An 8,270-nucleotide genomic window follows, 5' to 3' on the forward strand; every position below is an offset into this window, starting at 1 on the left:
ATGGGAAGTGACAACCTCTCAGGGCTCCACAGGATGGTTGTCACTATGAATGATATTATTGCTCCATTGTTTAAAGTGGAACCAGATGCAGATTTCCATCTATAAAAATGTAGCAGTAAACAGCGAGGTTCCCTGGCGCTGGATGAAGTCATGATCTCAGGCACCAGAAATGAGCGACGGGTAATTTACAAGACGTTTCTTATTGTTGTAAAACGGGACATTAATCTAAATATTATAAAAAGAGACAATTATCCGACATGTCCAGGACTTAAAGGGGCTCTCCTCTCTACGTGGCACCTCGTCATATACTCCATTAGGTCAGGCTTAGACGCGCCTGTTCCGCCCCAACCCCTTTTTAGCCATTTTGATGGGATTTTGGGAAATCTTGGAAAGTCAAGTTAAAGTTTCTTGACACTGTGTGATCTGTATGATATGTATTACTCTAGAACAAGGAGCTTTGGCAGTAATCGGCCTCCCCTTTGTCAGGAAGGGTCCTCACTACCCAATTCCCAACCGGAAGCAACGTCCACATGGAACTGTCCATCATGAGCGCCATTGATTGGGGTTTCCATTGATTGGGGTTTCAATGGCTGAGAAGCAGCGCAGAAGCCGGAGATCACTATGCTCAATGCCAGGCAGCAGCTGGAAAGGTGTAAAGCCACCAATACTGGATTCTGGATCCACCTCACCATCTGATGAAGGAATCCGGTTTTGGAGATGACTTACTGATTGATCAGCTGTGGAGCCATGGCGGAGGGATAATGGTTGGGGCTGTTTTTTATGGTTTGGGTCTTTAGGGTCATGTTTATAGTAACATCCTAGAGTTTCTACATGACAATGTCCCGGGTACAAAGTTAGGTCCATGTGGTTTGTCAAGTGTGGTGTCGATTGTACAAAGACCCCAACCTCATCCAATTCCCAAACAGTCAAGCATTATCTGGCAACTTGATTGACCAACCTGATTGGTGGACATAATGCTGAATGGAGGAGAATTCCCATAGCCGAGTCCTCACGTTGAAAGTCTTCTCAGAGGAGCAATGGGGGGGGGGGGGGGCACTCCATATTAATGGCCTGAGATGTTCATCAAGGCCATATGGACGATAAGAACAAAACACAACCATGAGATCATGATAACAGCTAGCCATGGAGCTCGGCCAATCAGATCACAAAACCCTCTCTTTCATCCTGATAGTTTGTTGCAATGTATCGGTGCAGGTAAAATGTATCAGTCTGGAGTTTTACAAAAGTTTATCTAGACTGGATACAATTTTAACAAACCCTCATCTGTGAAAAGTTTGAGATCATGACAGGTTTTCAAGCCTCTGGGTGTTGCATTCACTGACAGCAAGCAAAGATCTTGAAAATGGTAAGGAATTGAAACACAAAGTCTATTAAAAAGCTGCAGATTTTTTTCATTATGCATCTAATTAGCTTTAGTTAGATACAACCCGGAAAAACTTTTTTTTAACATTGACGGAAGCAGGAAAGGTCAGCGTCTGCGAAAAACTTCTGGCGCCACTTATCTCGGGCAGAAATTATAGGAAGGAGCCAGGAGAAACCAATCGGGCAGATCTTTTTTTTATTCCCTAGGCACACACCCCAGGATGTATGGCAGCCCCTGCCGACTGTGGACAAACAACCAAGTGTCTACGAGCGGCTTCAGACAGACAATGGAATGAAGAACGGATTTACGAAGGCGCTGCGAGGCGGAAACAATGTTATGGTGAGGAATTAATTGTAACGGAATGTTTTGTATCATGTGTCATATTTATGCAGACGATATCTAAGCAGATACTGAATGTATACCATCACGTTATATATCAGGAAATTGCTTAAATAGCAATTCCTTGCGGTATTACTGGTATCTAAGTCGCCCCTTTTACAAGTAGGAATGACCCAGTATCACATGAGGAGATCAAATAACCCAAGGATTGCCTGTCAGCAGTCACTGGATGTTTTATGGCAGTCTGTGTCCTGAGGCAGAGTACAGGCTGTCCTAAACAGCACTTGCATCCCAGATTTAAAGGGCAATTGATAGGGAATTGTAAGTCATTGCAGTCCAGTAAAGGTAAGTGGGGCCTTTCCAATAAGAATATATATTATGCAAATGCGACTTATGTCTTTGGACTATTCGAAATATTAAAGTAGGGAATTGCATGACTAACAATCCCTCAATGATTGTCAGGACATCTGAGGACCCTACAGAACAGCAGTCAGGAATTGGAATATCTTTGTAGGCTTATGACCAGTCCCGTCCACGTCCCCCGTTTGCATAAGAGGCGACTCTGATAATGACATTGTGATAGGGAATTGCGAGCTTTAAAATTCTCTTATTTAAAGTGCCTAAAAAAGTTGGTGTGGCCCTTTAAAAAACATATAGAGATCCTTACAATATAACTCCTGCAGTAATTCAGTCTCCTGGGGCATAGCTGTGGCTGGCGTGGCACGTGCACCGAGTTCGGTTGGTCAGGGGGGGGCGCCAGCAAGTCACTCTGCCCTGGCAAGGGTATTCAGATGGGCAGCACCCAGGAAAGTCTAGCTCCACCTCAGCCATATTGTGGCTACAAAAAGCAGGAGATTCCCTTTAGTTGCGGCTCCTGAAATCGAAACTTTTTATTTTGACTTAATTCATTGGCATTAAGTGTAGAATCCCCTTAAGACCCCGCAAAGTGTAACCCCTTGTAGGACACAACACTGGATAATTGTCATTATAACACGCACGTTTCCCTCTTACCTTCAGTGAGAAGATGAGGGCGGCCAGTCCCAGGGGGCAGAAGCAGCACAGGAGGCTGAAGATGGACCACGCCAGGTAATCTTTCTGTCTGGAGATGGGCATGGTTGTCACCAGGGGCACAGCTTTCACCACTCACTCCAATCTCACCAGTCGTGTAGTGATGCTCGGACCTTAATGTGAGAACATTTTCACCAACAGGAAGGTGGGGTCTACGACACGAGGGTGGAGTCGTGCTGTGCATTTTTTGGACTGACGTTACTTCTTCATAGTGACAAGTTTTGGGACAACGACTTATTCCTCGTCCTCGCTCGGCGAGCAGTAAAAACATCCTGGAAAATGTCCATTTTTGCCAAAGCTTTGATACAATTCCCATCCTCTTATTCATTTTACGATGCGCGGATCATCACATGTGTTCAGAAATTGTAGCTTCCCCTTTAAGGAATCTAGGCTCGTAGTATATAAGGGAATCGCATGCACAGTAACTCCCTACTGGTTTCTGTTATGGGAATCTCTCCTCTTATGGGTGGGCAAGACAAGGAGACATCAAATTCCCCACCGTTACCCCGCAGTTCTATGCCATTGAGTCTCTACATCTCCATGTACAGAATACAGGCTACCAAAAACAGCACACGTACTCTGCTGATGGACAAACCGGATAATGGATGGGAATTTGATTTCCTTTTGGCTTTTCTGCTCTATGTCCAGAGAGTTTAAAGGGGTTGTCCCAAGTTGATAAATGGAGCTATAAAGCTCCCCCATGTAAAAATAAGAAGAATTCTAATTACCTGTCCGTCGTCCAGCGATGTCGTTTTCTTGCTATTCTTGATTGAAGTTGCGGTCGGTCCCTCTTTGTATCCTGCTCGTTGCCTAGGTTCCCGGCCACCGCTATTTACCTTTAGCGGTGGCCGCGCATGCGTAATGACATCCTCTGCGTCCGGAGCAGAGGATGTCATTTGCTCGTGAACGCGCATCTCGGCGCATGCGCAGAAGATGCAGTGGAAAGGCACCCGTCGCAAGGAGAAGTCTGCGCTCCGCTAAAGGTAAGTGTGTATATGTTTGTGTGTGTGTGTGTGTGTGTGTGTGTGTGTGTCTGTGTATATATGGGTGTGTTTGTGTATATGTGTTTGTGTGTGTGTGTGTGTGTTTATGTGTGAGTGTATATATGGGTGTGTTTGTGTATATGTGTTTGTGTGTGTGTGTGTGTGTTTATGTGTGAGTGTATATATGGGTGTATTTGTGTGTATGTGTATATGTTTGTGTATATTTTTGTGTTTGTGTGTGTATATGTTTGTGTGTGTGTGTGTTTTTGTATATGTGTGGGTTTGTGTATGTGTTTGTGTATATATGGGTGTGTTTGTGTACATATGTTTGTGTGTATATGTGTATATGTTTGTGTGTATATGTGTGTGTTTGTGTATATATGGGTGTGTTTCTGTATATGTTTGTATGTGTGTTTGTGTATGTGTGTTTGTGTATATTTGGGTGTGTTTGTGTACATGTGTTTGTGTATATGTGTGTGTGTTTGTGTATATATGGGTGTGTTTGTGTATATGTGTTTGTGCATATGTGTGTGTGTGTGTTTATGTGTGAGTGTATATATGGGTGTGTGTGTATGTGTATATGTGTGTGTGTATATGGGTGTGTTTGTGTATGTTTGTGTGTGTGTTTTTGTATATGTGTGTGTTTGTGTATATATGGGTGTGTTTGTGTACATGTTTGTGTATATGTTTGTGTGTATATGTGTGTTTGTGTATATATGGGTGTGTTTGTGTATATGTTTGTGTGTGTGTTTGTGTATATTTGGGTGTGTTGGTGTACATGTGTATGTGTGTGTGTGTTTGTGTATATATGGGTGTGTTTGTGCATATGTTTGTGTGTATGTGTGTGTATTTTTGTATATGTATATTTGTGTGTTTGTTTATGTGTGTTTGTGTATATATGGGTGTGTTTGTGTACATGTGTTTGTGTGTATGTGTGTGTTTGTGTGTATATGTTTGTGTGTATGTGTTTATGTGTGTGTTTGTGTAATATATGGGTGTGTGTTTATGTGTTTGTGTATATGTTTGTGTGTGGTTGTTTGTTTGTGTGTGTGTGTGTGTGTGTGTGTAGGTGAGTATAAGTATCGGTATTGTTCACATTGCTAACTTTTTTTTTATGTTGTTGCAGATTTTGATGTACCAATTGGACTACGTCTTCGATTCTTTGGACTACTGCGTAGATCTACGTTTTTTGAAAATTTTAATAAAATGGTTAACGAGGGTTTTGTTGGGGATTTTTTATTTCAATAAAAAAAAAATTGTCTTTGTCTTTTTTTTTCAAACTTTATTAGTGCCTAGATAATGGCAGTCGGCTGATTGACAGCGTCCATTATTAAGGCGGTACTTAGTGTTAGCCGGTGCAGAGGCTAGCACTAACCACCCATTATTACCCCGGTACCCACCACCACCAGGGGTGCCGGGAAGAGCTTGGTACGATCCAGTACCCGACCATCTGTTGTGATGGTCGGGTACTGGGGCGGCCGTAGGCTGGTATTATGAGGCTGGGAAGGGCCAAAAACAGTGGACCTTCCCACCCTTGTAATGCTAGGCTGCTGCTGCTGTGTTGTATCGGGCTGGTTATAAAAATGTGGGGGACCCCCACGTCGTTTTTTTTTTAAATTTAACAATAGACGTTGGGTCCCCCACATTTTTAATAACCAGCCATATACAAGGCCGCAGCAGCCTGGCATTACACGGGTGGGAGGGGCCACTGGCTTAGTACATTCCTAGGCTAATAACACTGTGTTGTATGTGGCTGGTTATGATAAATTGGGTGGAACCCCATGTCTTTTTAATAAAAATAATAAATAAATAATAAAAAAAAAATGACGTGGGGTCCCCCCCATTTTTATAACCAGCCAGATACAACACAGCAGCAGCAGCCTAGCATTACAAGGGTGGGAAGGTCCACTGTTTTTGGCCCTTCCCAGCCTCATAATACCAGCCTGCGGCCGCCCCGGAGCCCGACCATCACAATAGATGGTCGGGTACTGGATCGTACCCAGCTCTTCCCGGCACCCCTGGTGGTGGTGGGTACCGGGGTAATAATGGTGTTTAGTGTTAGCCTCTGCACCGGCTAACACTAAGCCTCCCCTTAGTAATGGACCTTGTCACTCAGACAGCGGCCATTACTAAAGTGATAGTAATAAAACTTGAAAATAAAACACAAAGATATAGATAAAATATTTTATTGAAATAAAGCACCCCCAACACAACCCTCATTAACCATTTTATTGATGAAATAAAAAAGCGTCATCTAAGTAGTCCTCGAAACCGACGTAGTCCAAACACCAAACCTGTAAAAAATCAAAAATATATAAAAAAAAAAAATGAAATAAAACATGTCGTAGGCTTAGTTTCACTTTCATGTGTGATACTGACTGTTATACCATGTATAGAAGCCTGCGGCAAAGTTGGCTTAGATACAGGGTGCCAGCAGACAGTATCATACATGGCCATACAGACATTTATACAAACAAACATACATACATACATACAAGCAAACATACATACAAGCAAACATACATACAAGCAAACATACATACAAGCAAGCAAACATACAAGCAAGCAAACATACATACATGCAAGCAAACATACATACAAGCAAACATACATGCAAGCATACATACATACATACAAGCAAACATACATACAAGCAAACATACATGCAAGCATACATACATGCAAACATACATGCACATATACACATACAAACATGACAACATACATACAAGAAAACATACATACAAACATACATACATGAAAACATACATACATGCAAACATACATGCACATATACACATACAAACATGACAACATACATACAAGAAAACATACATACAAACATACATACATGAAAACATACATACATGAAAACATACATACATGCAAACATACATGCACATATACACATACAAACATGACAACATACATACAAGAAAACATACATACAAACATACATACATGAAAACATACATACATGCACATATACACATACAAACAGGACAACATACATACAAGAAAACATACATGCACATATACACATACATGACAACATACACACAAAAATAAACTCACTAAGACGTTCCCACGAAGAGCTGAAAGGTCCCGTCACTTTTCTTCTCCCATTCACAATAACAGAGCGGTGGGCGCAGATGACGTAATCACGTGGGCCTGATATGATTACGTCATCTGCGCCACAACGCATTGTTACTATGAATGCGAGCGGCGCCAAGAAGAGGGAAGATGGCAAGTGACGGGACCGTTCAGAGCGCCGTTAGAACGTCTTAGGTGAGTTTATTTTTTTTATATATTTTTAGTTGTTCGCCGGGTGCTGATGCAGCACCGGTACGGCGGCTACAAACATTACATGTAGTGACAGGGTGGGGGAGAAGTTGTTTGCCGAAACGGGGTAAATGTAGTGTAGTGTAGTGTAGGGTAGTTGACATTCACGGTAAGTTCGTCTCATGCCCGCTTGAGACGAACATTCTCCCGATGCTGCTAGAACTACAGTATCTAGCAACATCGGGAGCGCGCACACTGCAGAGCAGAGCGGCTTGATTGACATCAAGCCGCTCACGCCCCTTTTTAGAAAAGATAACCAGCACTTGCTGAGTTATCAAGTGTAAAAAAAAGGCACTTAGGAAATGAATTTTAAATTTTTTTTAACAGCAAATGTTTTAAAATTCATTTCCTGCTTAGAATGTTTAAAAAAAAAAATTTGAGTCAACTTGGGACAACCCCTTTAACCTCAAGTGATTCTAACAGAAATGTGTAAGGAATTGTTACATATGCAATTGCCTAATATAGGAAAAGGTTCATCTTTCAAAAACATCATCCAAATTTACGGCATGTACTTAAAGCATTTGCCATTGTCCATTTAGTAACGTGGCCAGAGATTATGGAGAAATATTACCATGACGGGTTTTCTTTACATCAATGGGGGTGAATTGGCACCATGTTTAATGATTGGCACTTTGACAGGTCTATAGTGGGCATGGGTGCACGTCCTAATCTAAAGGGTGACGGGAGTTCTTTAAGAAGGGTCTGTGTATTGCAGACACCTTGTAATATACTTGTAGTCACAAGATTTTGGGGACCACCAAGCAGGATCTACACTTATATGTGTATCCAGCTGCCTGTATGGACCTGCTATGTAGATAGATGTCCATGTATACAGGGCTTCCGTCGCGGCTGCTGGGGGGATGTGAGCAAATAAAAATGTCTTTGGGGAATGTCAGGAAAAAGACCAGAGTTCAAATGGACTTTTGTATTGCAACATTTTTATTAACAGTAAGAATATTTACAAAACGTCAGTAAATACTACATAATACTGCCATACAGTGCCCACATAATACTGCCATACAGTGCCTACACAATACTGCCATACAGTGCCTACACAATACTGCCATACAGTGCCTACACAATACTGCCATACAGTGCCTACACAATACTGCCATACAGTGCCTACACAATACTGCCATACAGTGCCTACACAA

Source organism: Rhinoderma darwinii, chromosome 10 (genome assembly GCF_050947455.1).
Source record: "Rhinoderma darwinii isolate aRhiDar2 chromosome 10, aRhiDar2.hap1, whole genome shotgun sequence".
Classification (NCBI taxonomy): Eukaryota; Metazoa; Chordata; class Amphibia; order Anura; family Rhinodermatidae; genus Rhinoderma; species Rhinoderma darwinii.